The sequence below is a fragment of the Palaemon carinicauda genome, chromosome 15, assembly GCF_036898095.1.
Source record: "Palaemon carinicauda isolate YSFRI2023 chromosome 15, ASM3689809v2, whole genome shotgun sequence".
In the NCBI taxonomy this organism is placed as follows: Eukaryota; Metazoa; Arthropoda; class Malacostraca; order Decapoda; family Palaemonidae; genus Palaemon; species Palaemon carinicauda.
In genome coordinates this window covers 7,214,032-7,224,031 of record NC_090739.1, presented here as the reverse complement: position 1 = coordinate 7,224,031, position 10,000 = coordinate 7,214,032, and the positions used below count along the sequence as shown (strand labels likewise).

Below are 10,000 nucleotides of genomic sequence, written 5' to 3'. Positions count from 1 at the left end.
GAACAGTATATTGGGAGAAGAGTGATGGAAATGTAGGTACAGGGAACGAGGAGAGGGAGACCAAAGCAAAGGTGGGTGGACTGTATCAAGGATGACCTTCGATCAAAGGGATTAACCGGTGATGAAGTGTGGGACAGAGGTAGATGGAGAACGCTGGCCAGAAACATCGACCCCACATAAAGGTGGGAGAAGATGCAGACAAGGAAGAAGAAAAGGATGCCGATAGGTTGTGGAAAATGTGAATAAATAGGAAATTTGTGGAATAGGAGAGAGGGACATTAAAACACCAATCAGATGTTTTTGTTGTTTTAAATGGTTTTCGCTGTGCCAGCAGACCCTATGTAGTGATCAGAGGTTGTGGTACAAGTGTTGGAACAAAATAGTCTCAACTTGCAGAAACTGTGCGCTTAAAACAAGGCGCTCATGTGTATGGTGGTGATAGTGTGGTTGAAGGATTCAATGTGCTGCTTGTGAGCATCTTCCTGTCAGTCTCATCAACAAATGTCTTTTCTCTTTCTAACAGTAGGTTAGATAATTTCGTAATCAAACATAAATTTCCTTAAATAACATGATTTAATCTCCAAATCAATAGACATGTATTAAGAGATTTTGAACAAATCTTCCTACGATACATTTTGAGTAGGGAAAAAAAATAATTTTAACGAAAATAATTCATACTAATTCCGTGGGACGTGGTCAATATATGCGGAAAAATGAATAGAAAATATCTTATAGAATTGTGCTTTTGGAAAATGGGAGAGACAATTTCAGAAAAAAATTCTAAAGGTAATTTATTTCTTTAAAAATTTATGATTACATTATGTCCATGAGGAGGCTCGGAGGGAATTATATGCAGTAATGAGCAAGGCTATTATGCGTTGAATAATTGAATAAACATTATCTGAGAGAGAGAGAGAGAGAGAGAGAGAGAGAGAGAGAGAGAGAGAGAGAGAGAGAGAGAGAGAAAAAAAATCAATTTGATAACAAGGAAAGTTAAATAGGGATTGCAAGGAATAAGTTATTTGTTACGGGAATAAACTGGAAAATAAAAATACTGTTGATACAGAGAGTTCTGAACTTATAAAATAGATTTCAAGGAGCTGTTTGAAAGCGAATTGTTTGAAAGTCGAATTGTTTGTAAATCGAATTGTTTGAAAGTCGAATTGTTTGAAAGACGAATTGTTTGAAAGTCGAATTGTTTGAAAGACGAATTGTTTGAAAGTCGAATGGTTTGTAAGTCGAATGGTTTGAAAGTCGAATGGTTTGAAAGACGAATTGTTTGTAAGTCAAATTGTTTGTAAGTCGAATCGTTTGAAAGTCGAATCGTTTGTAAGTCGAATTGTTTGTAAGTCCAATTGTTTGAAAGTCGAATTGTTTGAAAGTCAAATTGTTTGAAAGACGAATTGTTTGTAAGTCGTATTGTTTGAAAGTCGAATTGTTTGAAAGTCGAATTGTTTGAAAGTCAAATTATTTGAAAGCCAAATTGTTTGTAAGTCAAATTATTTAAAAGTCGAATTGTTTGAAAGTCGAATTTATTGTAAATCGAATTGTTTAAAAGTCGAATTGTTTGTAAGTCAAATTATTTGAAAGTCGAATTGTTTGTAAGTCGAGTTGTTGAAAGTCGAATTGTTTGTAAGTCGAATTGTTTGAAAGTCGAATTGTTTGTATGTCGAATTATTTGAAAGTCGAATTGTTTGTATGTCGAATTATTTGAAAGACGAATTGTTTGAAAGTCGAATTGTTTGAAAGACGAATTGTTTGAAAGACGAATTTTGTTACATTTTCACCTACGGTAGGCTTAACCTAACTAACAAGCTTACAATTTTCAGCTGCACAGGTCAACAAATAATCCCGTTTCATATTGCAAATTTCGTCTTGTTTACTGCATTAAATTATATAATATTTTTTATTACAGTATTTCATTATGAATTTTTGATAAAATATCTGAAAATTGTGATTTCAGTTGGATTTGTGTTCAGTTGGGGATTTGTGTTCAGTTGGATTTGTGTTCAGTTGGGGATTTGTGTTCAGTTGGATTTGTGTTCAGTTGGGGATTTGTGTTCAGTTGGATTTGTGTTCAGTTGTGGATTTGTGTTTAGTTGGATTAGTGTTCCATTGGGGATTTGTGTTCAGTTGGGGATTAGTGTTCAGTTGGATTAGTGTTCTGTTGGGGATTTGTGTTCAGTTGGGGATTTGTGTTCAGTTGGCTTAGTGTTCCGTTGGGGATTTGTGTTCAGTTGGCTTAGTGTTCCGTTGGGGATTTGTGTTCAGTTGGATTAGTGTTCAGTTGGATTAGTGTTCCGTTGGGGATTTGTGTTCAGTTGGATTTATGTTCAGTTAGATTTGTATTCAGTTAGATTTGTGTTCAGTTGGGGATTTGTGTTCAGTTGGATTAATGTTCTGTTGGGGATTTGTGTTCAGTTGGATTAGTGTTCTGTTGGGGATTTGTGTTCAGTTGGGGATTTGTGTTCAGTTGGATTTGTGTTCAGTTGGGGATTTGTGTTCAGTTGGATTTGTGTTCAGTTGGGGATTTATGTTCAGTTGGATTTGTGTTCAGTTGTGGATTTGTGTTTAGTTGGATTAGTGTTCCATTGGGGATTTGTGTTCAGTTGGGGATTAGTGTTCAGTTGGATTAGTGTTCTGTTGGGGATTTGTGTTCAGTTGGGGATTTGTGTTCAGTTGGCTTAGTGTTCCGTTGGGGATTTGTGTTCAGTTGGCTTAGTGTTCCGTTGGGGATTTGTGTTCAGTTGGATTAGTGTTCAGTTGGATTAGTGTTCCGTTGGGGATTTGTGTTCAGTTGGATTTATGTTCAGTTAGATTTGTATTCAGTTAGATTTGTGTTCAGTTGGGGATTTGTGTTCAGTTGGATTAATGTTCTGTTGGGGATTTGTGTTCAGTTGGATTAGTGTTCTGTTGGGGATTTGTGTTCAGTTGGGGATTTGTGTTCAGTTGGATTTGTGTTCAGTTGGGGATTTGTGTTCAGTTGGATTTGTGTTCAGTTGGGGATTTGTGTTCAGTTGGATTTGTGTTCAGTTGTGGATTTGTGTTTAGTTGGATTAGTGTTCCATTGGGGATTTGTGTTCAGTTGGGGATTAGTGTTCAGTTGGATTAGTGTTCTGTTGGGGATTTGTGTTCAGTTGGGGATTTGTGTTCAGTTGGCTTAGTGTTCCGTTGGGGATTTGTGTTCAGTTGGCTTAGTGTTCCGTTGGGGATTTGTGTTCAGTTGGATTAGTGTTCAGTTGGATTAGTGTTCCGTTGGGGATTTGTGTTCAGTTGGATTTATGTTCAGTTAGATTTGTATTCAGTTAGATTTGTGTTCAGTTGGGGATTTGTGTTCAGTTGGATTAATGTTCTGTTGGGGATTTGTGTTCAGTTGGATTAGTGTTCTGTTGGGGATTTGTGTTCAGTTGGGGATTTGTGTTCAGTTGGATTTGTGTTCAGTTGGGGATTTGTGTTCAGTTGGATTTGTGTTCAGTTGGGGATTTGTGTTCAGTTGGATTTGTGTTCAGTTGTGGATTTGTGTTTAGTTGGATTAGTGTTCCATTGGGGATTTGTGTTCAGTTGGGGATTAGTGTTCAGTTGGATTAGTGTTCTGTTGGGGATTTGTGTTCAGTTGGGGATTTGTGTTCAGTTGGCTTAGTGTTCCGTTGGGGATTTGTGTTCAGTTGGCTTAGTGTTCCGTTGGGGATTTGTGTTCAGTTGGATTAGTGTTCAGTTGGATTAGTGTTCCGTTGGGGATTTGTGTTCAGTTGGATTTATGTTCAGTTAGATTTGTATTCAGTTAGATTTGTGTTCAGTTGGGGATTTGTGTTCAGTTGGATTAATGTTCTGTTGGGGATTTGTGTTCAGTTGGATTAGTGTTCTGTTGGGGATTTGTGTTCAGTTGGGGATTTGTGTTCAGTTGGATTTGTGTTCAGTTGGGGATTTGTGTTCAGTTGGATTTGTGTTCAGTTGGGGATTTGTGTTCAGTTGGATTTGTGTTCAGTTGTGGATTTGTGTTTAGTTGGATTAGTGTTCCATTGGGGATTTGTGTTCAGTTGGGGATTAGTGTTCAGTTGGATTAGTGTTCTGTTGGGGATTTGTGTTCAGTTGGGGATTTGTGTTCAGTTGGCTTAGTGTTCCGTTGGGGATTTGTGTTCAGTTGGCTTAGTGTTCCGTTGGGGATTTGTGTTCAGTTGGATTAGTGTTCAGTTGGATTAGTGTTCCGTTGGGGATTTGTGTTCAGTTGGATTTATGTTCAGTTAGATTTGTATTCAGTTAGATTTGTGTTCAGTTGGGGATTTGTGTTCAGTTGGATTAATGTTCTGTTGGGGATTTGTGTTCAGTTGGATTAGTGTTCTGTTGGGGATTTGTGTTCAGTTGGATTAATGTTCAGTTGGGGATTTGTGTTCAGTTGGATTTGTGTTCAGTTGGATTATTGTTCAGTTGGGGGTTTGTGTTCAGTTGGATTAGTGTTCCGTTGGGGATTTGTGTTCCGTTGGGGATTTGTGTTCAGTTAGATTTGTGTTCAATTAGATTTGTGTTCAGTTGGGGATTTGTGTTCAGTTGGATTAATGTTCAGTTGGATTAATGTTTACTTGGATTAGTGTTCTGTTGGGGATTTGTGTTCAGTTGGATTAGTGTTCTGTTGGGGATTTGTGTTCAGTTGGATTTGTGTTCAGTTGGGGATTTGTGTTCAGTTGGATTAATGTTCACTTGGATTAGTGTTCTGTTGGTGATTTGTGTTCAGTTGGATTAGTGTTCTGTTGGGGATTTGTGTTCAGTTGGATTAATGTTCAGTTGGGGATTTGTGTTCAGTTGGATTTGTGTTCAGTTGGATTATTGTTCAGTTGGGGGTTTGTGTTCAGTTGGGGATTAGTGTTCCGTTGGATTTGTGTTCAATTAGATTTGTGTTCAGTTGGATTAATGTTCAGTTGGATTAATGTTCAGTTGGATTAGTGCTCTGTTGGGGATTTGTGTTCAGTTGGATTAGTGTTCTGTTGGGGATTTGTGTTCAGTTGGATTTGTGTTCAGTTGGGGATTTGTGTTCAGTTGGATTAATGTTCAGTTGGATTAGTGTTCTGTTAGATTAGTGTTCTGTTGTGGATTTGTGTTCAGTTGGATTAATGTTCAGTTGTGGATTTGTGTTCAGTTGTATTTATGTTCAGTTAAATTAGTGTTCAGTTGGATTTGTGTCTGTATTTCAGAATTGAAAATTCTCCGTACAAATATACTGTTCTCAGATGTTTTTCAGTAAAATACAGGCTACCGTAATTTTACCCTCCTTATTTTGTTATTATCTTTTATGGGTTGGTGACCGTGATATCACGCATTATTATTATTATTATTATTATTATTATTATTATTATTATTATTATTATTATTATTATTATTATTATTATTATTATTGGTATTAGGCTGGGAGGAACGTAGAGAGTAGAGGTCCCCTTTTTTGTTTTTGTTTCATTTGTTGATGTCGGCTACCCCCCAAAATTGGGGGAAGTGCCTTAGTATATGTATGTATGTATGTATTATTATTATTATTATTATTATTATTATTATTATTATCATTATTAGCTAAGCTACAACCCAAGTTGAAAAAGCAAGATGCTATAAGCCCAACGGCTCCAACAGGGAAAAATAGCCCAGTGAGGAAAGGAAATAAGTAAACGATATAAGTAATGAACAATAAAAATAAAATATTTTAAAAACAATAACAACATTAAAACAGATATTTCACATATAAACTATAAAAAGGCATATATCAGCCTGTTCAACATAAAAACATTTGCTGCAAATTTGAACCTTTGAAGTTCCACTAATCCTTAACGTCAATATATATCACTTTTTTAAAACGGCAAATGTTTTACCATTTTTTACGGCATATTTTTAAGTGTACAAGTAATCCTCACCCCGGATAAAAAAAGAGGGAATGGCGGGAAGAAAGCAAGGGGTACTAATCGAAAAAGGTCTACGAGCGGAGATACGAGATGAGCTAGAAATTTGGAAAAGAGGATATTCTCTAAAATCTTCCAATAATGCCTCATCGCTATAAACGGGTCAAACCATAAGGCATAGGGATTTCATTTGAGTCTAATAATATTTTCCAATATAAATTTGGTGAACTTGAAACACATTAAATCGAAGCTATGGGAAAATGTTTTTGTATTTCTTTTCAATTATTTAATGGTTTAAAGGCCACTCGTGAATGGCTGAGGCAAGGGAAAATGACATTGCCCTATCAAGCAGGACAATGCCAAGAGACTGACCATATATGGGCTACATATGATCAGCGCCCAAGCGCCCCTCCACCCAAGCTAAGACCAAGGAGGGCCAGGCAATGGCTGCTGATACTCAGCAGATGGACCTATAGGCTCCCCCAAACTCCCCACCTTTAGCTCACAAGGATGGTGAGGTTGCAGCGACCAAAGGAACTAAGGAATTTGAGCGGGACTTGAATCCCAGTCTGGCGTTCACCAGTCTGGGACGTTACCACATTCTGATTGGTTGCTGCTCAATAAAGACAGACGAAGAAATAACGATGTAGATCATCAGCCCATCAAGTAGAGCACAAATAAAACCTTAAAATTCGCTGCCAAGGTGTTTGAGGTGACGAGTAAAATATAAATAAAAAAAGTAATCTTAGGAAACAAAGTACTCAAGTTCTTAGTTACCTTGACCAGGCAAATTCTTATTTGACCTTTAATAATCAGCTTCATTAGTGAAGCATTTGTGTTACATAAAAGTTATTATTTTGTATCGTTCAAAAGTCCTTTATCTAAGTTCACTATATTGATTCAACTGATAAAACTCTAAACTCTATGTTGAAGATCAGTTACATTTCGAAGGAGTTAGTTTGGAAATCAATTTCTAAAGGCATCCGAGTTTAAATAAAAAAAAAAAAAATGGTTATCCTAAAAGCTGAGGTTTAAAAATAAAAAAATTTTCTTCAATATAATTGGATTTTTTCATGGGTAATTATACACACACGCACACACACACACACACACACACACACACACACACACATATATATATATATATATATATATATATATATATATATATATATATATATATATATATATATATATATATATATATATATATATATATCTATCTATCTATCTATATATATACATATGTGTGTGTGTTTGTCCCTTTCTGAGCACGGATACCTTGATGTGGTGAAAGGATTTGCGTATCACCCTGATCAGGAAAGCTGTACTAGCCAGGGTCATCGATACTAGGTTGGTTTGGTGTGAGGGAACAGACTAAAATCTCCCACAATCCCCAAAATACCCAATCCGCACTGGCGAACATAATGATGGAAGCCGACATGTCTGAGGCCTTTGTCCTAAAGTGGACTAAAAACGATTGTCTTTGTTTTTTTTTGTGTGTGTGTATGTATGTATGTATGTATGTACACACGCACTTATATATATATATATATATATATATATATATATATATATATATATATATATATATATATATACACATACACACACACACATATATATATACATATGTGTGTGCGTGTGTGTGTATGTGTGCACGCGCGCGCGAGCGTGTGTGTTTGTGTACACATAATTTATTAATTCGAAGCTCGTCAATTTAGATGTTTTAAAGGAATCTATTAAATAGTGTATGAATTTAGACATGAAATCCTTCGCATCTCCTGCAATGTCTTCGGACCCTTCTCTATTACGTCGTATGAGGCCGCCACCCCCGACGTCCCCTGAAAGAAAAAAACTACTTGCAGTGGAGGAACCCCTCCCACCACCACCACCACCACCACCAGCAGTTCCTCTTCCCTTGCACTTTGCATAATGGCTGTTGCAAAAAAGTTTACTACTAAATAAATGCTTTATATCGCACCCCGGGCCTCTACGTTTTGAAGGCTCCCGAGTCGAGCCGTTTATGCAAAAGGGGGTTTTAACTTGGCTCGTTCATTTATTCATACGACAGGGCGCCGTCTGCTGGTTGGAATCAAATGATCCAGAATGGGAGGGAAAAGTGAGATGGTGTTTTAAAGGTTTGCGAGTTATTTCTTTGAAAGATATATTTTTTTTTCGATATTAATTACCATTTTCTTCAAATAAGAAACTGCATAAAAACACGACTGACGAGTAATATTTTTTTTTTCTAAAACAGCATTCAGTTTTCTTGACTTTTAACCTATGAAAATAAAATTAGGATCTCTACATGGGTAATATTTTTTTTTTTTTTCTAAAACAGCGTTCCCTTTTGACCTTTAACCCCATGAAAATAAAACTGGGATCTCTACACGAGTAATATTATTTTTTAAAACAGCATCCACTCTTCTTGACCTTTAATACTATGAAAATAAAATTGTGATCTCTACACGAGTAATAAAAAAAGAAAAGAGTAAGTTAGCGATAATTAGAACGACGTTAAATAAAACCGCAATTTTAATCGGAAATTCTTAGCAAAAATATACAGTTTTCAGCCGTGTTTTAGTAAAATACAGTCGACCGTAACTTTGCTATTATCCTTTACGAATTGGTGACCGTAACATCACTCCTTTACATCAATATACTCGTTTTTAAAACGGTGAATACCTGGCAACATTTATTCCAGGATTTTTTTTTTGTTAATGTCAAAATTTTAACAGTGTAAATAAGTTCCAATTTCAACCCCAAAGAAAGTTTCCCCAACAACCCCTGATGAAAACGGAGGCTTTCCTTTCAAGCAAGGAGACGAGGAAAGTTTAATGACTGTTTGGGAGAAAGGGAATAATTAGGACAAAATAATGCGTCGCTGGAGAAAAAGTTTCGGAGGCGACTGTTGTTGAAGAACAGTTACATTTCCAAGGAGATGGAAATCATGAATGGCAGAGGCAAGGGACAGTGACATTGCCCTATCAAGCAGGACAATGCCCTAGAGACTGACCATATTACATGTGATCAGCGCCAAAGGCCCCCCTCTCCACCCAAGCTAGGATCAAGGAGGGCCAGGCAATTGCTGCTGATGACTCAGCAGATGGACTTATAGGCTCCCCAAACTCCCCATCCTTAAATCACGAGGATGGTGAGGTTGCAGCAACCAAAGGCATTAACGAGTTTGAGCGAATAAAAAAAGAAAAAGAAATCTAGTCCGCTGCACGACAAAAACCCCAAACATGTCCTTATTCATGTCTGGGGTTTGGCCAATTGGTGAGGATAGGTAATGGTGGGACACTTTAGTCTGATCGCTCACAGCAAACCAACCTAGTATGGGTGGCCCTCACCAGAGCATCTTTGCTGATATTGGCGATACACAATTAATGTGGGTGTAAATCTTCGATGCTTCATGTGCACAATGAAAAATATACGTAACAACATCATTTCAGATAACAAAGCAAGATACTGGTAAGGCGTGACCCCTTTTCCGAGAGAGAGAGAGAGAGAGAGAGAGAGAGAGAGAGAGAGAGAGAATGGTTTAATGTCTCGGGTCCTTTCATTCAACCTGACATTGTTATTTCCTTATAAAAATGAAATGGTTAAGGAGAGAGAATTTGCTCCAAAGGAATATAAACCAAAGAAAGATGGCGCAATAAAACCTTTGTAATATTAGAAATCATAACTTAATTGATCAACATTAAAAGTATATTAAAAATCAATATTACTAATAATACTAGTGTACACGACCCGTCAAAAATTAGGGCTAAATATTTAGATAGATATGTAACCACATGCGCAAGCACCACCCTCTTACTAGGGTATGACTACTCGCTCTCCCCTCTACCCGAGGCGTGGCCGGAAATATATATATATATATATATATATATATATATATATATATATATATTATATATATATATATATATATATATATATTATATATATATATATATATATATATATATATATATATATATATATATATATATTTATATATATATAAATATATATATATATATATATATATATATATATATATATATATATATATATATATATATATATATATATATATGCATATATATATATATATATATATATATATATATATATAT

The 10,000-nt window shown here is 36.0% G+C and overlaps 1 protein-coding gene across 1 annotated transcript in view; it reads right to left on the bottom strand.

Annotated features, from left to right (window-relative positions):
- Gprk1 (G protein-coupled receptor kinase 1) overlaps positions 1–10,000 on the bottom strand; it is a 133,518-nt gene that overhangs the window by 57,936 nt on the left and 65,582 nt on the right. The gene's annotated exons all lie outside the window — the stretch shown is intronic.